Here is a 27492-nt window from a genome sequence, read left to right as displayed (position 1 = left end):
GGGCAGGGACAGCAGGGGCGGTGAAAAGTAAAATCCATCTATTGGAAAAGTGAAAGTAAGTGGAGGGGAAGCAAGGGGCAGGAAGGGCTGGCGGCTCCGTGCCAGCCATGATCGTACCGTCCGGATGCTCTTTGAAGCCCCTTGGCTTACGGAGCATCTCCTCCCTCCCTGCATCCCTCACCCCACGGCAGCCCCCCAGCGCGGCGGGGCTGGCTCGGTGCTGCTGGTGGCACCCCAGGGGTCACAGGAGGGTGCAGCAAGGCTGGGCTCAGCACAGCCCATGCTCAACAGCATCACCCTCTGCAAGACTTCTCTCTATCTCTTCTTTCCAACCACGGAGGCAGCGCGAGCAGCTGGGTCACTGTGACAGCGGCACCGGCACAAGGGACTTCATCCTTTCCATCAGATCGCAACCCTCCACCCTCCCGGACAAGCAGAGAAAAGGGTTTTTTAAAGCAAGATGTTTGGCAAAGCGACTCCTTTCAGGTTTACTGGGGTTTATGCTTTTATATAAGCTTATTCAGGAAGTTCAGTATTCCCCAATGTGGGCAAAAAGGCATTTTAACCTCAGGATTTTACCAGGACATCAGGACGGGGCTGGGTTTGTCCCCTCCCTTGACAGTGCCCAGGATGTGTGGGGCACCGCGGAGGTGAGACCGCCCAGCAACAGGAAAGCTCCCTCGACAAAACGAAAGATGGTCAATCTGCACTTAGGAAACAACAGGAAAAAAAAAAAAAAACCCAAACCATAATATATTTTCCACTTTTATCCCTTTCAGCCTTTCCACGGCTTCCCAGCAATACCAAACCCAGCTGCCAAGCAAGAGGTCGAGCTGCACCTCCTTCCTGGGGTTTATTCACCACCTTTGCACAAAGTCACGTCCAAACCCCTGTGACTGGTCCGGCATAAATGACCTTTCTCTGCACGGCCTGTTAGGACCCCGTTAGGCTCCCTCACAGCCGCTGCAGAAGGCAGGTTAGTCACAGGCCAACACGGCATGGCTACTCGGAAACTGCCAGAGTGTGCAGAGACCAGGAAAAATATAACTGGGGCTAAGCACTTCCCAGAGAGTAAAAAATCCCAAGCATGCATAAGAACCTAAAAAAAAAAAATAAAAATAATAATGTTAAAGGTCAGCAAAAAATAAGTTGCTCTACAGCAGAGAGATTTTCAACAGCTGAATTTAAGCTTGTTTTATTTGTATTCCACTTAGTCTCTGCATCGCCTCAGCAATGTAAAAAATCCACATCCTGCTCTGTGGCTTAATGCTCGGAGACAAAAAAAACAGCCAGCTGCTCATTAGTTCAATGCATCGGGCTTAACGGAAAATTGTGTTATCATTAGCACTTCTGTTTTCTAGAAAAGCTGCCAATATTTCAGCTCCAAAGCTTTATTTTTGTCCATTACACTGCAGAGTTTTCTCCGGGCCCCTGACACACCTCTGCTTGCTCCCAACGTGCGGGGATGCTACAGCATCACCCACAGGAGAGCACTGGGCTGCCCTCCAGTTAAACCACTAATTCCCAGCTGCTCCAGCTGCCTTTCCATCTTTGAATCTCCCCTGCTCCAGATATTCATCCTTGCAGTGCCAAGGGCAGAAAGCACAATATTCTACTCCGCTGCAGTCAATTTGCAGAAAACAGCGGCTCGGAGTGAATAACGCATTGACTGCGGTCCTTTTTTTAAGAGCAGAAATTGTAACGCTATGTTTCTGCCCGCCGGCGAGGAGGTGCCTTCAGGTCCCGTCTTTCTCTGAACCCCTTGGCTGCGTGATGCCCGGGTGCTTTATAAAGGCTGCTGTGCCGGTCCCAAAGCAGTCCCTGCCTCGCTGGCTGCTGGCTCAGATTTGCCCAGGCTTCGGTGCAGCCCTGGGAGAAGGGCAGGAGGAGTTGCAGATCCCCGTCAACGCAGGAGCTGGGCTTCTAAGCAGAAATAAATTCAGCTTTAGTCACGCACAGGGGTTGGGGGACTGTAAAACTTCCAACTGGTAGTTAAAAGAGGTTTGAAGAGGTTTTATGCCACTTCTCCCCTTTCCTATAATACCTTTATTATTTCTGTTCCCTAAAAAACAGAGGCCCCTAGACAACAGAGAGGTAAGATGTTAACTTCATTTATTCAATTTCACTACTTCTACTAGCAGTAAGACATACCCTGTTCTTTGGATGGGTGCTCATCTAATAGCAGCTTAAAAAACTTTATATTCAAGTAGTCTTTGCATTCAACAAATTACAGCTTACTTCAACCCTTCCTCCTCCTTTACACCGTTTTATATCAGAAAAGTAATGCGCAATGCTCCGAACGCAACCCCTTTTTGCATACGAGCTTTCTGAAAGGCTTCATAATGTGTTCAACCCAAATATAACCCTGCAGTTGTTGTAACCAATTTGTTACGAATAATTAAATAACCAACATTAACATTAATTTATTAAAGCCCATCTAAGAAAAAAAAAAACAGCTTCGATGTGAATTGTGTTTTCAGGTAGCTCCTCCAAAATGAAATGCCTAAATATCTCATTAATCATGACAGCAACCCCGCTGCTGGCATCCAACTGACATTTCATTCAATTGCTATAAAATGCTTTCATCAAATCACTTTCCAGAGGCTCAGCAGCTGATTTAGCCACAAGACCACTTGGAGGATGGCTGCTAATGGAAATCACAGGGATCGGGCCTGGGATGCTCGGGTCAGTCCTGTGATTAGGGCTGTGGGGTGTTTTTTTTTTTTTAACGACCCCGTACCAGCCAAATCACTCGCTGCAGTGGGTGTAGAGGGCAAGGGAGGAGAGACATCCTTGCACTTAACGTTGCTCCCGGCAGTCGGCAGAGACTTAACTCCAACACAACCCGCCCGTCCTCCATTTCCCACCACGCCAGGGGGAAAATCCAGGGAAGCGATGCCACATGCACTGCAGCGAGGTCTGTCCCTGCTCAGCTTGATGAGCAAAAGCCCTCAGAGCATCCGGCACTACCATGGCGGTAGCAAAAATAATCACAGGAATGCCCTCGAGGTGATCAGACAAGGAAAAGCTTGAAAGTGTAACTGCAGACCAGTAGACTCCACAAGTATATCATTGCTCAGTCAGGCAAGGCTCAAACAAGGGGAAACGCAGATTCATTTTTTTGTTCCAGTTTCACACCAAAATTTTTGTTAATACTAACGCGGTGCTGCTGCCAGCCTGCAATAAGCTACATCCAGCCAGGCGAGAAACCGAGATGCCAGAGAACTCCCTACTACCTGAATACATCCTCTGTTCTTCTAGGCTCACCAAAAATCAGCAAGAATCTCATAGCAAAAGCCTAGCAATGAGAAAAAAAAAAAAAGTCTTTTACTGAGGCCAAGACGCACACCGGTTATACAGCGCTACGGGGCGTAGCTGTAGCTGACTCTGAAACAGCTAAAGCAGCAGTTCTGTGTTTTTACCAACAGACGGACTGGTTGTCGGCATCCACACACTGAAGCACTTCCAACACTTGTAACAAAGCTCCGTGCATCCTACTTTTACATGAACTCTCCGTCAACCACCAGTCACTGCGGGGTAGAAGCGCTTTCTGAGCACGTAACCCAGAAAGCCGGAGATTAACCTGGCTTTTTCACTGCAAACCTTCTGAAGGCAAAACCCCCTTGAACCGAACTCCTGATGGGATTCTCTTAGTGCATCAGTTACGGCTGCAAAAGGAGGAATGAATCCTCAGAGATGCACCTCCTTGTGCAAACCCCCTCGGATACTGATTGAGTGTTAATAAAAAGAGGAAAATTGATGAAATGCCAGTCTGTGGGATAGAGGTGGTCTCCAGCAGAGAAAGACAGTGCACAGAGAAACAGAATAAATACCCTGTATATTATCTGAGCTATCTGCTTTGCAGGGGGAAATCTAAGCACCAATTCTCTTGCAGCGCTCTCTTTATAAAACAGAACAAGCGTGTCTGAGCGGTGTCCTGAAGCTGTATCATCATGCCTCTGGGACTGCAGGAGCCCCAAGCGAATGAACAGCGTAAGTCAGGCAACAAATACTGCTCTAAGCTGGTCTGAAATGCAAGAACCATTCCCATAGGGGTGGAAGATTTTTTCATTAGAACACCTAAAGCCTCAGATCCCTCCCTGATACCTTCTGCCTTGGGGTGCAGAAGAAGAGGCAAGAGGGACCTTGTGAGCGTCGTGTAAAGAAAGACTTTGCTTGGAAACACTATTTTATAGTGACGCTGGTTAAACACTAGCACAGGTTGCCCAGGGAAACTGTGAAGTCTCCATCCTTGGAAATACTGAAATCCAACTGGTCATAGTCCCGGGCAAGCTGCTCCAGCTGACCCTGCTTGAGCAGGGGAGGGTGGACTGGATGATTTCAAGAGGTCCCTGCCAACCTCAACCATTCTGGGAAATAGCCCCAATATCCTTTTTCCTACAGCCGGGTGAAGACGAGAGCCATGAGGAGGTCCCGCTTCCCTGAGGCAATTCAGCAACCATGGTGTCTTGTTCTGAGGCCGTATTTTTTTAAAGTTTGATCTTTGTGTTTTTTAAAAAAAAAAAAAAAAAAAGACAAAACCCCCACAGGTAGTCCAAATAAAAGCCTCAGCCACTAAAGATCTGTGCCACCACACTTCAGGAACACACGCTTGGGGAAAAATGTTTTGGGGTCTGGTGGCACCAGTGCTCACCAATTCAGTCAGGGCACAGATGTATTTAAGACGACTTCAGCTCCCGTGGGCCGAGCCGCAAAAGGAAGATGGGTTCTCGGGCACACCAGCTAGCAACAAATGCCTAATGGTACGAAAACATCACGCAGCAAATAGGCTGCAAAATGGGATTATAATGACCCCCTCCGGACCGTGCTTTGCCCAGGGCCGGTCAATGGGTCTGGTCTGAACTGGGAGGGGAAATGTGCAATTACGCGGCCCTGGGACAGATGATGAACTCGGGAGTAAAAGAGCAGATTTTGTTACATGTTTTAATGCCAGTATCCTAAGCAACAAGCATTGCAATAGAGAAGGCACAGGATATACAAATATGTTGCTATAGATATCTGGTCCTGGCTGGTAAACTCGTGTGAACTTCTTTCCTGCCCTGCGGCAAAAGCAGCGCCAACGCTCACGTACCAGCTACCACAGCGCCCGCTTCGTCTTCCCAAGCTGTAGACCCCGGGGCCAAAAGTAACACCTTTTGATAAAGTTCGAAGTGCAACAAGGAACATCTTCGCCTCTTAAAAAGTTAAGAATACAAGGGGCAAGACAAAAGAGAAACCTCAATCCATAAGGCCGCGAAAAATTCAAACGCTGCAGGGTTTGAGACGCGAAAGGCTGGTGTCGAGAGGAGCTCGAGCTCCTTCCGCTGCTGCCTTCGGGGAAACAGAAAGAGAAACGAAACCCGACAAGCGAAGAACAGACCATACTAAATAAATAAACAGGCTTTTTAAATTTTCCACTTTCAATGACTAATCACGCTTTTATTTAAATAAGTAACACCGCTTACTTGCAACTTACTTTCAAGCTAAATCCTTTTCAGAAGCTTGTTAAAAAAAGCGGGTGAAGGGGAAGGACCACCCTCTGTATCACCCACATTTTCAGTTCCAGAAAACTCAGGAACAATTCAGGTCTGTACATGGAATGTCCTTCCGAAAGGCAAACAGACCTCGCGCCACCTTACTTTGTAAGTTTATCCATAAACACGCACCCAGGAGCCGTGCGGCCTTGAAAACCCGATTCCATGTCTGGGATGAAAACCCATTATAGATAACCACCTATCCCCAGCTCGCCAAAGAAAGATATAATTACAAAGGGTCCAGTCCTGCAAATAGCTATGTGAGAGGAATATTTCCAGGCTGGCACATTAATTTTACGGAGTCAGTTGCAAGGGCTGAAAGCTAAGAAATTCACTTAGAGGTCTTTGGATTGCTCTTGTCTATTGAAGTCACTTTACTCAGGATTATATTCCTGATTTACAGGGAAAAATCAATCAGTCTCTGACATCGAGCGTCGGTGCATTAACCTGAGAACCATTTAATGTTCGCATCGTCGTTACGCGGCACAGAGGCGTCTGCAGACGACAGCGGCAGCATCTTCCCAGCCGCTGCAGTCGCTGCAACGAGCCGGGACACGCCGGTACCCACTGCGCCCGCTGACACTGACCCCATCGCCCCGAGACCAGAGCTTGCCATGGAGGGCACGGTTACAAATTCACTGCGAAGAAACAACAGAGCCACAAAACACCCCCGAAAACATTCATGAATTGCTGTTATTGCTGCTAACGAGGAAAAAATGAGACCTGCGTTGCAATGAGAAAAGTGGCGGTTCCTCAGGGAGCGCTCTGCAACGTTCTCCAGCTCAGGGAGGAGGGCTTATTACTCTAAAGGACAAATATTCCCAATGCAATAAGAAAAGCACAGAAATACTTCAAGTAAATTAGGAAATTGGGTTAATTTGGGTGGGAGCAGACTGGGCAGCAATGCAGCTTGTGACTGCCGACAGGAAAAGAAAATCATGAGTGGATTTTCCTCCTCTCCTCCCTTTGCCCTTTCCTTCTTGGTTGTTTTGTTGTGGTTTTTTTTGTTTAACAAAACCAGGGGAGAAGCAGCCAGCCCTATTTTGTCTTCAGACGCTGTGCAAAGTTGGCAAGGCTTAAAAAAAAAAAAAAAAAATAATTACAGTTTGTTTACACAATATTACAGAGCAAGGAAAACATGTCAGCACAATGGCTTAGCGTACAAGGTCTTTTTCTGAGAAGGCTGGGCTGCATGAGGAAAAACCCACCTCGCGTCATGTTCACTGAAGATACTACTGTGATATATAATTTTAAATAAAGCTCTGTGAGTGCAGGCCTGCAAGACAGGGAAAGGTGCCGGACGCGAGCGGGAAAATCAGAGAGAACATTGCAACCATTACTACATTTTTAATATAATTAAAACTACAGAATTAGCATGGTTGGGCTGTTTTGTCGTTGGATTTTAAAAGCTTCATATGATGCATTTATTTAATTGATGAAGGTAAATCACAGAATAATTCTCTACAGAATAACCACAGCCCTGAGAGAAAGGAAGCTAGTTTAAATTTTGGAAGAATTAGCCAAAATACGGCAGTATCAAGAGCCAGCCAACGGCACCTGAGCAAACCCCGGAGCACCAGAGCCGTTCAGGTGGAGAAGATGGAGAGCTTGGGGACAATGACACTTGCTAAAGAGACAGTGACAGAGGACGATCAACCCTCAGAGGCCGGAGATCTGACGTCCTTCCCCTCCCCAGCTGCAGGTACTGTGCTGAGGTAAAGGGACTGGAGGAATCAAGGGGATTTCAGGTAGCTAATGTGAAACAGGGAAGAGAGGAGAGTTGGCTTTGTTTTCAAAGAGTGGAAAGAAACTTTTTTTTTTTTTTAAAAAAAAAAGCATTCTTTAGCAGAAGTATGCTTAGTAAAAAGATGTTAAAAATGTGGTTTTGGAGATACGCCAACTACCTACCTTTGACAAAAATTCAATCAAGAGAAACACTGTTTGTCACTAACAGTTTCATGCACCAAATACACAGCTATTGCTAACAATTTCTACTACTACCCAATTATTTGTTCCAAACCCCTCAAATCTAATATAAATCCATCCATTTATTTTCTTAATCCAGCTTTCTAAATGAGCTGCTTTTTTTTTTTTTTTTTTTTTTAAAACACAAATCATCACTTTAAAATAGCGCAAACGCCACTGGTTACCTTCCTTGTAAAATACACCCCACTAAACCAAAATTCTTCTCAAAACACTCTTCTCTTTCCCCTTCAGTGGCAACCACTAATGATAGCAATATAATTGTTTCACACCTTTATCTTCCTGTTTGCTGAATGAAAAAAGCGCTGAAGTTAAAAATCTCAAAGCAAACCTAGAATTTAGATTTTTTTTATTTTTTTTCTTGCAGAGGTGTAAAAACCCTATGAAATAAAAACTCTGTAAAATACCTACACGAGAACAGCATCCCACCCGTAAGGGAGGAACCTGGTTCTGCTGAATGCAGCAATTCAGGCAGCAGAAAAACAAATCTTCTGCTGGTAGGAATCAGCCAAAACCCTACGCTAGCTGAAGATATTACTCAAGTCTTGGTGCAGGTGACTGTACCAGCCTCACAGGGATCATTTTTTTAATTTATTTTTAAAATCAAGGAGCAAAAAAAGTGCATAGACTACTATCATGTTTGGGAAACTCATGTCTCCAGCACACATCTTGGACAAGAGCATCACACGAGGAACATGATGGGAGGTTCATCCTCAGGTTTGTATCAGGGCAACCACAAGCCTTCATGCCTTGAGGATACCACGCCAAACACCTTCTACTGAATTATAGCAAAATCTGTGCCGGTATGCAGACACACATCTGGGGCAACATCCTGCTGTCCTCCTGGGATGGCAAGGTCTGCCCATGCCATGGCATGCCCAGGCTGGTGGCTCCCAATGGACAACCTGTGCAAGGGCACGCGTGGGTGTTTGCCCAAGGCAGTGGGCACACCTGAGTGGTGTGAACTCCAGACCCGATGGTCGCAGGGATGAGCAGGGTGTTGGTGTTCCTGTTAGGTGGATCCTGCTCACAAAGTGCCGTTTTCTATACCCGTTGCAGAAACGAGAAGGACATCCTTGCTTGATCAGCAGTGATATGACAGACCACCTTTCTGGCCGTGCAAGTAATACCTCCTGTTACCTCTTACTTCAGTTCCCATTAATAAAAATGGGAGAAGATCTCCAGAAAACAGGAGACATCATTGTATTATTTTGTGACTAGTTCCTATAAAATCTGTACAAAAATGGTCAATACCCCTTCGCTGAGCTGTCTTGCTGGACGTTCCCCCCCAGCAGCTGAGTCCAAGGCAAGCAGCGGCTGATGGCAGCAGCACAGCAGGACACCTCCAGTCCCAGCCCATGCGCTAAGTAGCTGCAACTTTCATTAATCCTGAACACTTCACAGTATGATTTTCTTATAAGCACGTTCGCTATAAATTATGCAGAAGAGCAATATGACTGTCTGTCTCGGAGAAAGGGGAGTGCTCCACATCAGAGGAGACAGCTGAAGACCCCCTGACCCAGACACACAACGACATTTTTAGGGCCACCAAAAACAGCCCTGTGAAAATCCTCTCTCTCCTCTGGCACTTCTGTGCGGCATTCAACACTCGAATGCAAATCATCTCAGAACCAAACCATGCAATCTGCACTCAAGACATCACTTTTTTCATTAACCTCCACCACAGGGCTCCATCCCCAGCGTCATCCACACCAAATGTGCTTTTCCGAGCGCTGCGGGTGAGGGCTGCCTGGAGCTGAGCCTCTGTCAGCAGGCTTGGTAAGACTGCAAATGGAAAATCAAATCACGCTGAATTTTAAATTTTATCTAAGTGATGCCAGTAGTGGCCAAATGGGTGTATTTTCCTCCCTAACTGGGTACGGTAACAGGAAGGAGACGCGATGGGTTTGAAGCAGGAAGCACCCCAACAGGCATGGGCTGAGAAGAGCTGACCTCCACCTGAGACCACACATGGGGCACATCCTGTCCCACCACCTCGGTGCCACATTGGTGAAGGTCTCGAATGGAAAAACAGGAAATGAGTGTCTTCTTTCAACAGCAACATTGAAGGTGGACATTCATGAGGGGAGAAGGGGATGAGGGAGAAAACCCACTCCTGATACCACCTTAAGGTCTCTCTTTCAGATGGCACTATCTTCATGAACTTTGTTTTAGCAAAGGCAAAAAAAAACCCCAAAACCACATAATCAGTAAGGTTTTAACACATCAGGCCATGGACAGATAAGCTCTTCTGGGTCCGGCCGTGCCAGGATACTGACCTCAGCCACTTTTTGATCTTTTCATTTATTACTCTGGTCTCTGAAGAGACCCTAAGCTATACTTGGTATCAACGACCAGACAGCTCCACTTCTAACAGGGCTACAGAAAACAATCCAGCGCTTTCATCAACTTCTGCATCTTTCACAAACCAAGATCCATGCTAGCCAGCAGGCTGTCATTTTTTTTTAATCTCCCTTCCCCAGGGACAACGTATCTGTTTTCCTGGAAATTTTCAGCAACTTTTCTGCACAAGGAGAAGGTGTCCTGTGTGAGAAACCATGTCAACAAGACCTTTCCGTAAGCGTAACATTTGCGTAACGTCAACACAATAATTCATCATTTATTTTTTCCTTTTCAGAGGAACAGGAAAAAAGTGTTTAAAGGAGGTGGCAGTGGTTAAAAGAAGGCTACGCTGGTGGAGGATGGGGCACTAATTGAAAGTTTCTGAAGTGATGCTTTCTCCTGAGGTGTGCAGACATCATGTTTCAGCACATAACAGCGAGGCCACTTCCCTTTGCCTTGAAGCCTGCTAACAGCTTTTTGTTGGCAGTACGTATGTTGAAAAGGGAAGGCCAGCGAACGTACCACCTTCAGGGTCAGGGGAGTCAGCTCCAAAACTGATGTTTGGAGTCACATTGGCATCAGGGAAGAGGTTCCTGCCAAAGGAAAGTGAAGCTTTATCTCCTCAGCTGAAGGCAGTCTAGACCGTGGAGACACCAGGTAGATCCTCCAGGTGATGCTCTGCCCTGGCTGAGCCTCCATTCAGGCTCTTCTCTCTCCCCTCTACAAACACAGGCACGTTTCTGCTGCTGGACTTTCCTGAGATACACCCAGCACAACAGAAATAGTCCCACATTTTCCTCCCATGCTCTGAAGAGAGTAGGCAGTACCTTAAAAGCATTTCAGGCCCTCATATCTTTGCGGTTAATGGGGTTTTTTTTAGCTTCTTGACCCTCTATCAGAGAGATCATGACTTGTCAGATTTAGCTTGAGACTTCCCTTAAATTTCACAACTCAAACGCAGCAGCAAGCATCAATCGGGCTCTCAAAGGAAGGTCATCCCCTGTATTTCCTCTCTGCAGCACCAACATTTCCTACTGTAGGAGGGGTGGTGGGGTAGGGAGGGCAGATGGGCATTTATATATCTCATAGCCCAGCCCAGAACAGTGCTCTTCAGCATTTTGGTGCCGAAACCTTCTGTTCTGGTAAAGGAGAGGAGCCGCAGCTGAGGATGACCCCGTTGAACAATGGCGCACTGCCCTGGCTTGCTGGATTTTGGAGCAACTCCAAGCAGGGTGGGACTGTAAGGAAGCGGACAAAAGCTTCGGATAGAGATCTACGGGGAGGAAGCACTTCCTACTTCCTATATTCCACAGAAAGGACAAGCAAGGGCTTTAAATAACCTTTCTCCCAAGTTCTGCTGAAGACCAAAAGGGTTGCCGCTGGAAGAAAGTCCTATCTGGCTGGGACCCAGCTGAAGGCTGACGGGGGTCTCCCATGGGATGTGGCCACCCCACAGCGATTCCCACAGTGTTGTTGGGAAGGGGATGGCTGGGCTGCCCACAGTCCCATGGTGACCAGCGCCATCCAGACAAAAAAGCCCGTGGAAAGCCCGGGACAGGACTCTCAGCTGCCCCACCAAAGGTACAGAGCCAGACTTGTCCCCCGAAAACATCCTTTGCTGAAATAGGAAAATCAAGAAGCTAATTTTACGCTTTGCAATGCCATCTCCACATCACGGGGGGCTATTTCTCAGCCCCATTTACCTTTTAGCCCTTTCTCACATGGCCTATAGGGCTGCAGCAGCCCCTTTATTCTGATGGACGGAGGCACTCAACCTCTCCATCCATCTCTCCCAGCTCCTTCCCTCCCTCCTCACCTGTGCAGCCACACTGGACCTTCCCCCCTTGCCTCGCTCCTGCCTTTCGCATTGTCCCACGTGTAGACCATGAATATTGGAGCCAGGAACCCCTGTAGGCTGGGCAACGGTAATGATAAGCAAATAAATAACTGGCATTAACTGAAAAAAACCCCACTCCTAATGAATACCGATGGGATATTTACTTTGCTTGGATGTAAGAGAATCAGACCTTAAATACAGTAATACATATTTGCAGACCACCCAGATCTTTCCTCTGTAGAGTACTGCATCCGTTGTCTTATCTGTCCATTTTAATGTGCATACTCAGTTGTCACACCTCGCACCTGCGGAGAACGCTGCCCTGAGTGTCGGACCGCGGGAGGAGGCCTGTTTGCTGCTTTTCAACCCATCCTTAGCGCGCTGGAGCACCCATTGCCTATTAGCCCAAGAGAAGACGACTTTGTGCTGCGCCAAAGTTGCTTAAATCTACATCTCAGATATTTTCAACGGGCTGGAAGATTTAATAATGGAAAATAAGGGAGAGAAGGAAGGAAAGCACAGGTTTGGAAAACATCAGGCTAGACAGATTAAGAAGCAAAGCAGTGTGGAAAAATATACTTCAAATTATATTCTCAAAACAAAAATGAAGATACAGGCAGATCAGAAAGAACCAGGTTGTGCACACATTTCTGTTATGGTCTCTGGTAAGAAATGGCATTGCTTTGAAACGGGATTGAATAAATAAACTGCACCTTCCTGGAGGAAAAAAAATTAGCTCAGGAATGGCTTTGCACAAAGCAATTACCCACCGGTTTGGAACAGACGTCTGTGGTTTTGACTTGCCGAGATAGCCATCGAAACTGCGCTTGGTCCAAAACCGGGAGAGATAAAGTTATCAGCTCCTCCCCGGTTTTACAAGGGAGTGAAAGAGTCAAAACCTTTTCTCATAGCAATTATCTGCCAGGTTCTGGGTTCACTGGACAATAAAATGCGCTCAGTAAATGTACTGTTGTTATAAAACTCCCGGGTTATCTCCACTAATTCATATTATGGCAATATGGTGAGCACTCGGCTGTGAGAAGGCGGCTTTGTTGGGCTGAAATTAGGCAAAGTGCAATAAAAAACAGGCCGTGGTGACACTGAATTCGCAGCCAGGGGTGACAGGGGCAGACCTGCCCAAGTGCCAGCCCTGCAGCGGCGGCATATCCACCATGGGCATGCACTGAAGCAAAACCGCTGAACGCCACCGTTCCTGCAAATGCCGTTCAGCTGTTACAGGTTATTTCTCTTTTGCTTGTTGCTTCCAAACCATCTCAGTGTCCTATAAGCTTCTGTTACTCCGCTTTGTCTTAATGGCTTCCGTACAGAGCTATGCCAAGGTGGATGTATCTCAATATACTCGCACTTTAATGCAGTCAATACTCATTATTTTCAATATTCCTAAGGACGAGCTGCTCCTCTTGGAAATACGGTCACACTGAGGCCCTTAAAGCATCACATAGATGCGTGTTTGGATGTTTAGTTAAGTGTTAGGGGAGCTCACGCTCAACGAGAGCTCGTCTGTCACACCAGGGTACCAGCGGCACTGGAAAGCCCTGGCTGTCCCCCTGCATTACACATTTTTCCTGCTTCTTGCTGAGACACAACGGCCACGTGCATAAAGCCAGACAAGCTCTACCCCTCCTCATATAACCGACAAGACCAAACTAATGGTGCTGGCAACTCCCCTCGCTCTGCTGAGCTCTCAGTGGGGATTCAACAGGGGAAGGGACCACCCAGCTCACCAGGTTTGGCCCCTGGTATGGCAGATGTAGCATCACTCATTGACTTCCTTCTTGAGCTTCATCCCAAAAGCCAGCAAGGGCCCAGTCACGGGCCTGATTCCCCTAACAGCTCAAAATCACCTTCTAACTTCCAGCCCAAATGTGTTCAGTGCTGGTTACAGCATTTGCTCTGGTCCTAACATGATCTTCTCTAGAACTTCCCCTCTGTTACACACAGGTATAGAGAGCCATCACTCTCACATCAGCCTCGGCTTTCCTGGCGTAACTGAGCAGGCTCTTCTCACCCCCTCTCAGACACACATTCTCCTCTCCCCGCGTTGTAGAAATCCTCCCCTGTGCTTGGTGCAGTGACAGACCCCCGACTCCTGGCCACCAAGACTACACTGCACCACCTTGGATGAGGTCTCGCTCGCGCCTGCAGTGACTCCGAATTTCCTTATCTGCGCTGGGAACACATCCAAGAAAGGGATTTGTCTTTTCACCTCAGTGCCCTGGGTCAATCTGTGCTCTGCTCTGCCCGAGCTCTTCTCTGCACTTCCAGATGAGCAGCTTCTCCCCCCTTCAGAGATGGACTCCCCCTGCATTTCTTGCCTTTTCTGTGACTTCCATCCCCAGGGTTAACCAGCTCGCTCAGAACCACGTCCTGATCTCCTTTCACGTTAATGACAAACGGCAATGTCATGGCATCAGATATCTGATCTGCGCACTCCCAAATGTGGAGCTTTAAAACCCATCCGCTGATAAGGTCTAATGGAAGAGATGTGAAGCTCAGTGAAGAAACAACATTAAGAAATTAGGGATCTACCATGTTTCTGGAACATCTCCACACATAAAACCTAGTGGTGCACGTCACAGAAGGATTTTCCAGTTTCTTCTCCAACTATAAGTGTCAGGCAACCAAGGAGGATGACTTCTACCACCCATGCAGTGGGAGAGCCGGGAATAACGGTGTATTTGTTTTATAAACAAAACGGCAGGCTTGTACAAAACCAACCAACCAAACAAATCTAACCACAGACTTAACTAGGGGAGACCACAATCACTCCCTATTTACTATTCATTAAGATCTGTGTACCAGAAAATATTTTCAGCAAGTGAAGCTTCTTACAGACATATATCCGTATTTTATCCATAATCCAGCTGTTGGGGTTTTTTTCCTCCTAAAGGGGGAGATTCATATCTGGCCTATGAGAGGAACAGCTGTAACAAACAGAAAGGCCATTAGGCAGTTTGCCCTGAAAATAAATTAAAAAAATTGCCCCTTTACCGTAGCAGTGAGAAAGGTGACTGAAAATACCCCTGAACGCTATGAGCGGGTGGCAGCTCCCTCAGAGCGCGGGGAGCCTCAGGATCCGCCTTCGGGGCAGGGAAGCGGTTCAGCAAAGATATGTTCGTGCACGCTTACAGACACACGGTGCTTGCACTGAATGAGAGATTTGCCACTGAGAAAAGCACTTTTTTTAGTTTTGTTTTTTTTTTTTTTTTTTTCCTGACATCAAGAGAAGCATGCCCTTTGCTGCTTTACCCCCTGGGGGGAACTGCAGCAGTCTGGCACAACTCCTCCTCTACCTCCAAGCAGCCCCTGCCTTGGGGCAATGCGGCAGGACCCCCTGCAAACCAGAGAGGGCACCCTGGATTGGGTCGCCATGCAAAGGACATGGATGGGGAGAAACCATGCAAAAATACCGTGAGTTTGTTCATGTACCAAAACTTGATACTGTGTCGTAACAGCGTTTGGATGGACGCTGGGGCACGCAGGTAGCTTTGGCCAAGCTCAGCCGAGCGCTCGCTCCAATGGCCCGTCGCTGCCGAAACACAAGTCGTGAAAAAGCTTCAAACCTCTACATGGCTCAGCATGCATGCCGCGTGTGTATGCAGAAATCCCCCAGATCAACTTTTCCTATAAAAAGAGACTGTTTCTTGACTGAAAATGGCTCTTTGTGGCAGGGAGGGGAGCTGCGGCGGCAGGTTTCTCTAGGCTGTACCATGAAGCCACTGGGGCTGCCACCGCAGGCAGAGCTTACAGAGCCCCTCAACAACAGAGCACCACTCTTTACCCACAAATAACTCCACGAAAACACATCCAATTTTTTGACACCGCCCTTGCAGACAGCATTTCCAAGGCTGCAGCTTTCCCAGGGAAAACCACGGCAGGCACAGGCTCCATCCAGCCCACGCTACGTCTAACACGAGTAGCCTGGTTTCAAGCATCCGTACAAGCAGTGGGAGCTACCGTGTCTTTCCTAAGAGCACATCTTAGGCTGGCACATGTTAAAGTTAACCAGCGGCGAAGCCCGCTGCTCCGGCTCGGCGAGGGGAATCGCATCTGCTGGCGGCTGCCCCAGCCCAAAAGCGGGATGCTGGAGGGCTCCCGCTGTGATGCAGAGAAGTGGCAGCTGAGATCTGGCCTCCACCGTGCCAGGCACCACGTACAGGGCTATAAACAGCCTGTCACTGTGCCAAAAAATGGATAATTTAAGTAGAAAGGCAGCTGATGGGACTTCCCTGCTTTGCCAAGCAGCCGGCTGGAGAAACACATCTTGCCACAGCAAACATCACCCTGCATTGATGAAGTGGAAGGTCCTTTCAGATCAGTCCTGGGAAGGTCCAAGGACAGGGATCGGGGATAAAGAGGAGCTGCCTGGCAAATGGCAACACTTGGCAAGCCTAAAAAAAAAAGTATCTACTTCCTCTCCTTCAAAACTTTACAGACCTCTTTCCTACCATTGCCTCCCAGACCATAAAATATCACTAGATTTACTCTGACTGAAGATATTAGATGTCTCACGTCTTAACCTTGAAAAACACTTTATCCGCTCGGACACAGGAATTTTGCTTACCTTCATCAAGCAGCAGTGCCAGCAGTTGTTCAACTACAGTATAAATATCAGCCTTTGCCAGTAAACAAATGCAGATTTTGGCACCAGATCTCACAGGAATGATCAAAGAATCACAGAATGGCTTGAGTTGAAAGGGACCTTTAAAAGATCATCTAGTCCAACCCCCCTGCAATGAACAGGGACATCTTCCAGTAGACTGGCTTGCTCAAAGCCCCATTTGACCTGGCTTTGAGCACCTCCAGGGATGGGACATCCACAGCTTCTCTGGGCAGCCTTTTCCAGTGTCTCACCACACCGAGTAAAGAACTTATTTCTTACATGCAATCTAAACCTACCTTCTTTCAGTCTAAAACCATTGCCCCTTACCCTGTCACTACAGGCCCTGGTAAGAAGTCTTTCTCAATCTGTTTTATGAGCCCCCTTTATGTATCGAAAGGCCGCTATAAGGTCTCCTCAGAGTTTTCTCTTCTCCAAGCTGAACAACCCCAACTCTCTCAGCCTGTCCTCATAGGAGAGATGCTCCAGCCCTCTGATCGTTCTCGTGGCCCTCCTCTGGACCAGCTCCAACAGGTCCATGTCTTTCCTGTGCTGAGGGCTTCAAAGTTGGGCAGTACTTCAGGTGGGGTCTCACTAGAGCAGAGTAGAGGGGCAGAATCACCTCCCTCGACCACGCTTCTTCTTGTGCAACCCATGACACAACCGGGTTTCTGGGCTGCAAGCACATGTTGCCGGCTCGTGTCCAATATTTTGTCCACAAATATCCCCAAGTCCTTCTCAATCCATCCATGCCCCAGTCTGTATTGTTATTGGGGGTTGCCCTGACCCAGGTGCAGGACCTTGTTCTTGGCCTTGTTGAACATGGGGTTCACATGGGCCCACTCCTCCAGCCTCTCAAGGTCCCTCTCTCTGGATGACATCCCTTCCCTCAAATGTATCCACTGCACCAGTCGGCTCGGTGTCATTCACAAACTGTCCAAGGACGCTCTCAATCCCACTGTCTACTGCATTAATAAGTTAAAATACATGACAACACCTTGCAAGGAAAAGCCCAGTCAGGGAATGCCAGCATGGACCAAGCAATCTTGCATGTGGGACTGAAGAATGTATGCAAGCTACGCCGGACCACAGTTTCCTGAAACTCCATTTCCATGCCTTCTTTATTTTTATTTAACAAACTAAAATCCTAAGCAACAAACTGAAGGCTCAGTGACAACTCATACTAAACAAATTGGCTACTCAGATCATTAAAGCACTTGAGAGCTGTTTTGCTTCTTTCTGTTTATGCTCTACTAATCTCTACGTTTCTCTCAGTCTGATAAAGTAATTAAAAAACACAATCGATTCCACTTTCAGTTTCTGACTGGAGAAAGCATCAAGAGTTCACGAGCTACTGGGATTTTTTTTAAAATGAGAATTATTATTCGCCGCATACTTTTGGTAAATAATCTCAGTGAGTTTAGGTATGAAACAGGTCTGCAAAATTAAATAGGGAAGAATGTAAACTTAGTGTCTTCTGCTTCAAAACACTCCCGGTCTCACCTAGAGGAGCGACTTGGCTGGGAAGTTATTTATCGAAACCAAGAGGCCAAGCGATGCACAAGTGCGGAGGACAGGGCAGGGAGAGCAGGGAGGGTAATGCCTAAGTCAGTTATGCAAGTGGGGAAGCGCGGGGTGAAAGGACAGGCGGACTCAGGGGGATGCACGGCAGCCAGCCTCGGAAAGCTCATAAAGAGCTTTGGCAGGAGCCAGTCGCCTCATCGGTGATGATGATGATGATGGTGATCCTGCGCTCCGGCACCACCGGCGGTGGGACCCCGTGCCCGGCACCCGGCAAAGCCCCTGGTGGCTTGCTGCCGAGCTTGGGGCTTGCCGGGCACACGTGTGGAGCCTGCAGGGTGCTGGGGAAAACAACAAAAGGGCTTTGATGCTTTCTCTGCCATCTATTCTGGTTTTTAATGCTGATTTATTTCTTTTTTTTTTTTTTTCCTTCTGCGTTTGCTGCCGAAGTGCCCACGGACAATGAGACTATTGAGCACTTACTCCAGCATGAGATTAGTTTGGGTTTCAGTTTCTGCTGAGCCAGTTCATTTCCTTCCACATTCTTACAGGAACAGATGCTAAAATACAAATGGGCGGTCATCATCATAAAAGCAGAAAAAGGAAGATTTTTCATATAACAGCAGTTAAAATTATTCTTTGTCACAGCTTTAGCCAGAATCGCTCGCTCCTCCATCTAATTGCATTACATTAAAGAGGCAAGGAGCTATTATTTCGTCTTTTCTTTAATAACCAAAAAATCACATGCACACCTCAAAATATGAAAAACCCAACCAAGCAACAACAAAACTGGACAAACTGGCCAGATGAAAAGAAACGTTCAGAGAAGCTAAATAGAAAAATCACTGTAGTCCCCTCCCAAGTGCCTCGCGTGACTGCGGTGCTGCCTTCAGACACTGAATTTGAGCGCCGCAGCAATTAGTCACAAAACCCAAGGCGAGTTGAAACCGCCAGATACACCCAAGAGCATCCCTGCACTATAACCAGTTCTTCCCCCACAGAGGAAAACCAAGCAGATGAATAACTCACAGTGAATAAGAAGCAGCTAGCCATCCCCAGGCTGTGGCACCAGCAAGGACGACAGGATGGCAGCCCTCATTAAACACCCGGCCCTGGTGCCACCACTTAAGTCCGTCCCCCCTGGCTGCTCTCGTATCCAGCGACAGCCCAGAGCATCCTCCCAGGTGGCTGCAGCAGCTCCACGAAGCACGCGGCCACGCAGCAGAGACAGAGCCACCAGGGCTTGGGCTTTCTTCGGGGGAAAAAAGGTGGAAAGAAACCCAGATCGTGATTCTCATCACAGCCCTGCTCCGCCACATCAGCCATGCTTCCCTTTCCACCCACAGTTACTCCCTTCATGATTCCTTGTGCAAAACTGCCTACAGTCATCCGGAAACTAAACTGCATCCATCAACTTTATCCCTGCTCGGAAAGCCCCAAGTAGGGCAAGATGCTCCTCCATGCAGCTCTGCTATTCAGATGCTTCACCAGTTAGATGGGCAATCTGCAACCTCTCCAGGCACTTTTTAAAGTGCCTTTTACATACAGATATAATAACCATCATCCACTAATGCTCTTAAAACGCCAGATGCCTCTTGTCAGCCGCCCCAGCTGGGCAACGCCCCTCCTTGACAAGCCTGTACCTCCCTGGTGCAGCTCTGCCAGCCCACTGCCTTACGTGCAGAAAATGTGTTTTTCCCCCAGAAAACTGAGATCACAAAGGACTGGGGCCACCGATTCCCCCATCAGGCTGCTTTACTGCTCAGTGCAAATTTTTCCAGGAGGTTGTTAAACCTCTGGGAACTAACATGCCGTAAAGTATAAATACAGCTGATATGTATGTCGGTAGGACTGATGAGGAGAAATCACCAATAAAACTGAGAAAGACTTTCAGAGAATCATAGAATGTGTTGGGTTGGAAGGGACCTTTAAAGGTCATCTAGTCCAACCCCCCTGCAGTAAGCGGGGACATCTTCAACCAGATCAGGTTGCTCAAAGCCCCATCCAGCCTGGCCTTGAACAACTCCAGGGATGGGGCCTCCACAACTTCCCTGGGCAACATGTGCCAGTGCCTCACCACCCTCACAGGAAAGAATTTCTTCCTAATATCTAATCTGAATCTACTCACTTTCAGTCTAAAACTGTTACCCCTTGTCCTATCACTACACTCCTTCATAAAGAGTTCTTCCCCAGCTTTCCCCTGAAGGCCCTTCAGTACCTGAAGGCCCCCTTCAGGTACTGGAAGGCTGCAATAAGGTCTTCCCGGAGCCTTCTCTTCTCCAGGCTGAACAACCCCAGCTCTCTCAGCCTGTCTTCACAGGAGAGGTGCTCCACCCTCGGATCATTTTCGTGGCCCTCCTCTGGACCCTCTCCAACAGGTCCACGTCCATATTCTGTCCTTTGGAAAGAAATCTTTCCAAATCATCAGCTTCTGGATTTGAGACAAGCGAGGCAGGTTCATGGAGATAAAAACAAGTTTCATGGAGGTTTATGGAGTAAAATGGATTTAGCTCACACGGAGAAGAAAGTAAAGATCCCCTCTGGCAGCTCAGGGCAGAACCAGGCTCTGCAATATCTTGCTGACCACAAGCTAGGGGAGTTTCAATCCTGCCTGTAAAGAGCAGAGAAAACTACGCAACTTCCTATTGCCTTTGTCAGCTTCTTCGTAACCACTTTAGTATTAGGAACAGTATTTTAATTGCCTGTATATCCCCTGCATGATATCATTGGATTTTCCCAAAAAAAAAAAAAAGGCAATACATTAGGAAATGTCGTAGCATCCTTAATGCCGCAGCTCTGCCGGCACCGGCTCAGCAAACCCCCCCAGCGCCACACCGCTCCCCCCCGCCCCGAGAGCAAAGCTCCCGAGTGCCATGGCACAGTGTCCCGGTGGCTCTCAAGCCCAGTTTCGGTGCCGGTTACACCACCGTAACACCACCCCACTGCACTGACACGCGAGGCTGCCGTTACATCACACATTTTTGATGGCTTCACTGTTGCTCTGCTTGCTCACCCGTCTCACCCGGAGCTGCTGCTTCCACTCCAGACCTCTCCACCACTCTCTAGGATTCAGGGGCCAAAGCCAGCCACCTCCCTCGTCACCAAAACTCACACGCTTGGGACTGGTGGAGGACTTACACACTCACACCATGACGAGTATTCGCAGAGGGACTTCACGCAGCCCCCCGACACGGGACAGACACCCACAGGGTGCCTACGTACCTCCAGCTGCATCCAGCCCCACTTCCCGCTGGCTGCCCGAGGGGGTGCTGGCTGCCCCCAGCTTGTCCCCTCACCTCATCCCCCCGGCCACCCCGGGCTCAGGCGGGGGGTTCTCCGGCCGCCCCATCCCTCCGGCTGCTCCGCTGCACACAGCCCCGCGCGAACCAGGAAGCAGAGGCGAGCCGGCAGTTTATTTTTAGATGATTTCTTTTTTTTTTTTTTTTTTTTTTTTGTTCTTCTTGAATACGAAGCGAAAACACATGCACAAACCACACGTTCACCCTCACTCCGCCCAGCGATGGGTTTTACATTTTACATCCTTCCGACACTCATAAATTCCTGGGCGATGGTGGGGAACAGACGTCACCGCATCACCCCATACATTTCCATTATCCCCATCGTTTCCATTATCCCCAGTCCTACACGGGCAAAATAAGAGTCTCTCAAACAGTGAATTAAGTCTTTCCGCGAAGCAGGCAAAGCAGGCAAAGAAAGAGCTGGGAGAGGGAACATGCCCTTAGCATGGCTACAGCATAAAAGTAAGCAAGTGGCTCAGCTTGTCTCCCCTTTCCCTTCTCCCCAAAAACCATCCAGGCTCAGGACATCCAGGAGCACTGGCAGAAGATGTAACTCACACCTCCAAAGCTTTGCTGCAGACATTTCAGGGAAAGTAGAGCTAGCATGGGATTATTTGTCCCTTCCCACCATTTGAAACGCAGTTCTGAATCCCTGCTACCCAGGAGTTGGCTGTTACTTCTCTTCTGCAGCGCCTCAGATATCACATTCTAGTCACTATCACTAGTATCTTTGAGTATTTCGGTTAAAGAAGATATGGGATCTCAAGAGAAGCCCTAAACTTTAGTTTCAGAGGCGCAGGCGGGTAGAAAGGGTTTCCAAGTCATTGATGGTTTTGCAGTCTACGGTTCCCCAGGTTGAATTTTGGGAGCTAGGAGGAGACCGCCCATTCCCATTCAGCGTGGGAACTTCTGTTACAGCACGTAGTTTCCCTCAAAGGCAAAATAAAGGTAAAAAGTTGAAAGACTCCCTGTTTTTCCAAAATGCATCTATTGGAAATTCACAGTTCTTTCTTTAAAAAAAAAAGGGGGGGGCACTAGGTCAGCATACACATATCTACACCTACAGCAGCAAGACTTCTGCATCAAAGGGAAGAAAACCTTCCAGGAGCAAACACATTTACACAAGACCCAATTTATGCCCACAGCCTGGTGTGGCACGTATTCAGGCTCTAATGGCAAAATTACCTGTTTCAACCTCTGTTCAAAGGGAAACCCCACATCAGGGGAACATGAGACGGGAACATTATTAATATAGAAATGACTGTTTCAGAGCTCTGAAAACCCTAATTAATCACAGCATTGGTTTTATGAATGATTGATTGTAAATGCCATGCCAACTCCGCACCACCCTGACCTCACCAGCGATGCCTCATCCCAGGCAGAAAAATCCCCTCACTACTTGCTGGATACCACACTGCTTGGACAACAAGTGTAAGCCATCACTTGGATGAAAGCAAACTTGAAAAAATAAAACACAGGCACTTGAAATCGTTAAGAAGGTGTCTGCTTCAGTTTTAGTATCTCACCGCTGATTTTTACCTCCAAGACAAGAAAAACCTGGTGGGTAGGCCATTGCACAGCAGGGCAGGGATGGACTGGACAGCTTCAAGCACTACGAGACTTGAAGACACCAGCTTTGCTTCACAACCTCAACAACAAGAAGATGTTCGTGAATATAAAAAGGTGGAAGCTAAGACAGTTGGGTCACTCCAACCACCTCTACGCTAGGATAAAAAACAGACTCAATGCAGCCTTGCAGATACCTTAATTAATTCAAAATTCTTTTGGAAAGGCTGGCAAATATTTTTGTGCGTTTTAAGAAGCAGAGCTGACGCGGAACATCTTTTCCCAGTCCAACCCAACTACCACGTGGTAAGACGCAGGCTGGCTTTAGGACAGCAGATTACATTAGCTAACAACCACCCCTTGCTTCACTCTTACTTGGCCCTCTTGGCCCGTCGCAACCAGCCAGACTGGGTCTTCAAAACAGGTCAATGTATTGGGACGACCACTGGGGACTGGGGCAGGCTGCACGCTGACACGCTGTTCAGGCACGCTCCAGCCCAGATACACCTTGACCAAACAGCTGAACTCGTCCCGTCAAAACCTGTTAAAAATATACCTTTATCCTGTCCTGGATGGAGGCTTAGCCTCTTTCGGGGATGCCAGGATGGGGACGTGAGTGTAGCACCGTGCCGCTGCCCCAAACCCACCTCACCCTGCACGATGCTGGCAGCGGCATCCTGAACGCACTGCCACCGACGGCAAAGCTTTCCACAGCCTCTGCTTGCCTTATTGCCAAAAGTTTTTCCTACACTGTTAACAAAAAATTAAAGAAAAAAGAAGAGGGTATCAGTGATAAGAGCCCTGGGCTTTTGCTATATTGGAGATATTTCACAAAAATAACACTGCGAGGCTGCAGGTGTCATTACTCACCTTGTCCGTGCTTTATCTGACCATGTGCAGTGACCATTCAACACCCTCTGGCAACACACGGAGGTGCCTGGTGCCAAGTTTAAGTATCCCTTTCCTTAAAACCTGAAAGTTATTTTATGCGAGGCGATGGGGAGGTGCATTTGCTGGGCGATGCGGAAGCCTTATGCTGTGCTGCCGTACCCTGAAGGAGACTTCAATTTAAACCTACTTAACTAACGAACCGCACTCTGCGAGGAGCAGCGTGCTTACTTCTAGGAAGCATCGCAGAAGCACCACAGTCAGCTACAATTCCTTATTCCCTCCGTCTACAGAAGCAGCATCTTCCCCTTCCCGCTTCCCGAGGCTTTGCCGCACCGCTTTGCCGACGGGGCGGATTTGTGGCTGCAGTAACACCAGCATCCTGGTCCCTTTCCATACGAGACCACCCGTAGTACGGCAGCCCCTTCTCAGCTCACCACCAGGGTGGGCACAGAGACCCACCGACAGCCAGACCCCAGATTTCCAGCAGCGGAGTGCAGCAGCAGTGGGGTGAAACGGGCTGCCAGCCCTCCCCGCCAAGGGATGCTGGCACAGACTCCCTGCGCCAAACACGGGCAAGTTCCCAAGGGAAAGGCCCTCTGTGTCAGGACCTCTCCTTCCCAACCTCCAAAGAAGCCCACAGACTTCTCCAGCAGCCTAATGGACTGTGTTTATTGCTGCATCCTTGGCTTTATAGGTCAACATATACCAGAGAGCTAGCAATTCTCAGCTAATCAGATTTCTGTGCAGACTGACAAATGGCTCCCAATAAGAATATAAAAACCCCATAAAATCAACAGTCCCTATAATCAACTCACCCGACGTAATGCAGTAAGCGTGCAGAAAGCTCGTACGCTTTATTAACACATTTGGTCGCACTTTGTGGCAGGATCCCGGGGGGCTTGTGGCGGTGGGGGGACCCCAGCCCGGGCCAGCTGTGGGAGGAACATGTTCTCGCTGGTCTTTTGCTGTTTCTGCTCCACTAACGCTGTGTCATCTTAAAACTAAATTAGTGGCAATTCCTTGACATACCATTAGTGTGCTTGCCAAATGCCAAAGCCTAAAACCAGACTGAGAACACACGCTGACAAAGGAGGTCCTTGTTCCACCACTGGAAACTTCTTATAGGTGAGTCCTTCCTATCTACCTAGCCAGACCCCAAAATCCATGAACTGACATTGCCGACAGGGTGCGTAAATCATCCTTCCCATGAAGACGAAGCACATCTCCTTACTACCCTGCCCCTGCAGCTCTGCCACATTTGGTTCCTCGGTCCCTCCAAACTCCAAATCCTATGCATTTTACCCCAAAGCACTTCAGAAAGCTCACTCATCACTGAGAAGAGCTTGAGAAGTTTAATGACATTGCTGACACATATATGGCCTCCCTCCTCCTTCCCACCACAGTGCTCGTGGTGACGAGCTTCAAAAGCCGAACCACTGAACCCTGTGAGCCAGGAGAGGAGGAGATGCCATACAGAGAGGCAGCAGGAAATCACAACCTCCTGCTCCATGATGGCCCTCAGAAGGCCTTAGAAGATGACCAGGATTTCCAGCCAAGACGCTGGTGCTCTCGGAGGTCTGTCTGAGCAGGTAAAGGGGATGGCGAATCTGCCAAGCTCCCCGATTAGGTGTGAAAGAAAAGCCCTGCGCACACAATACTCTTACTGCAGCTATAAATAGCTCCCCCCCCTGCCCCGAACCAAAGTTGTACACATTGTATTGACACTCCTGACTTAATAGGATTTGCTGGGTAGCTCGAACCAGCTCCGGCTGCTGCAGGGCAGCCTTGATGAGCAATTTTCACAACATGTACATACCGTGGGGTGCTGCAAGTTGGGGGAGCATGGGGGTAATCCCATGTGTTCAGTGTCCTGGTCACGCTAAGGCAGGAGGAATACCGTGAGAAATTCCTCAAGGATCTTACCAAGTTTGCACGCACAGCAAGACGGGGAGAAAACTTCCAGGCTGAGCGTTTCGATGTAACAAGCTTATCTCACGGCCACATTACAGAAGCTTCCGTTTCTAGTACCACGGCTGTTTCTTTGAGAAATGAGAGACAGAACACAATGGTCTGATAAAATATATACGATTGTACCATTGATATAATTTCAAATAATTTCCCACCCTGTCTGGTTTACCGTCTGTTAACCTGTGATGCTGACCTGTGTACTGTTAGCCAAATAATCTTTTGGTGTCTCATTTCTACCACACGACCTTTGTGGAGTTTCACAGCCTGCCAGTGGTGCCGAGAATCAGGTCCAGCTTGTGCCTTGCCCCTTCGGGCACGTATAAGATTCTTGGTCCCAGGGCTAAGCTGCACTGCCAAGCCCGTGCCTGCCTTCCCGTCTGCTTCATCTCCACCATCCACCTCCCACAGCTGAGCCCCCACCACTTCCATCACCTGCTAAAGTACTCCAAAACCTGTCTACTCATCTGCTCTGGGAAAAAACCCACTATTGATACTTTCATCCCCAAAATGAAAAAGCACCAAAGACTATTATACCAGAAGTGAGCAGTCAGAGTCTCTTGACTACATAGCCAAATACTCTACTTTGCTCCACCATTGCAAGGGTTGAGCATCACCTGGCTGAAAACGTCACCCTGAAACACTGGGGCCTGAGTCACAGACCAGGAGGTACATTTGTTGTACAGACACAGAACAAAAAGATGTCTTCCTGTACCTCATCACATCACCCCCAGAATCACTCCCTCACAGGCAACAATCCTGAGCAAGGAATGAAGCAGGACATGTATCCTACAGGTTGCTAAGCATTGCAACATGCTGACCAGGGAAGTGGTGGAATCACCATCCCTGGAGGTATTTAAAAGATGGGTAAATGTGGTGCTGAGGGACACGGTGTAATCATGGTTTGGGCAGTGTTAGGTTGATGGTTGGACTCAATGATCTTAAAGGTCCCTTCCAACCTAGACAATTCTATGATTCTGTGATTCCCCACCAACCCCAGCTTCCTTCAACTGCTGCACAACCACAGGCAACACAAGAATTAGCAGGACAATTGTAACTGCTCGTTCATGTGATAAATTTTGCAGGTCACTGACTCGACTTGCTCAGGACAAGCTCTCAGGCGTGCCTGTCGCTCCAGACACTCTATGTCTCTAGGGCTTAGGGATACAGTCTCTCCATGCAGCACTTCTTTTTCTGGGATGAGGTTTGGCTATTGGGAGCGCTGGGAATTCATAACACAAGAAGAAGAAACAACAAAGTTGACCTCAAACTGGTTCAATCCACTCATTCTGAAACTAAAGCAGCGAAACCATGATGCATCATTTTTTCCTACCACAGCCTTGACTGTTATGGAAAATGCAGAACTGAAGAAAGGGGCTGGCCCGTGAGCTAACCTCACCTGTCTGCACCCCGTCTGCTTCTTCAGTACGCACGGCACGCCACGGCAATGATATACATAGTGTTTGCAGGGCTATCTAAGAACCCCAGGCAGAAGTGATTGTAAAGAGACATGTAGTTTAAAATTTCATTAAAGAAATGGCTATAATACAATCACAAGTCACTGAATGCACTGGAGGCTTAATGTTGCTAAGGAAAATTATGAGCCTCCTCCTGCAAATATCCTTATCTACCCACAACAGAGAAAGAGCCAGTAGTTCAACATCTTTATTCAACGCATGTACTAGACCAGAATAAGGTGGTCATTAAATAGTTTAAAACAAAGAAGCTAGGAAAATTTAATAAGCCTCAACAAACCCAGTGAAATGGGGCTAAGAGGCTCTACCAGCTATGCCTTGCGCTTAGTCCCCTCTTAGGAAACTTCCCAAAGGAGATGGAAGGACAATCTGCTTCCACACAGGATGGATGACAGACAGGTGGCTCCTTCTGCAAAACCCATTTTCTTTATTCTGCACAAGTGGATAATTCAGCTCA

At 48.0% G+C, this 27492-nt stretch overlaps 1 protein-coding gene across 5 annotated transcripts in view; it reads right to left on the bottom strand.

Moving 5' to 3' along the window:
- HPCAL1 (hippocalcin like 1) overlaps positions 1-27492 on the bottom strand; it is a 68744-nt gene that overhangs the window by 7094 nt on the left and 34158 nt on the right. Inside the window, exon 1 of one of the 5 annotated variants that reach the window (XM_063330471.1) lies at positions 21062-21175. The exons of the other annotated variants lie outside the window; for them this stretch is intronic. The gene's annotated coding sequence lies outside the window, so the exon portion shown is untranslated. Of the gene's footprint in view, positions 1-21061; positions 21176-27492 lie in introns of those variants that run through there. 5 annotated transcript variants of the gene reach the window in all.

Source organism: Chroicocephalus ridibundus, chromosome 3 (assembly GCF_963924245.1).
Source record: "Chroicocephalus ridibundus chromosome 3, bChrRid1.1, whole genome shotgun sequence".
Taxonomy (NCBI): Eukaryota; Metazoa; Chordata; class Aves; order Charadriiformes; family Laridae; genus Chroicocephalus; species Chroicocephalus ridibundus.
Note: the sequence above shows the minus strand (reverse complement) of the source record. Positions and strands in the feature narration are given on the sequence as shown.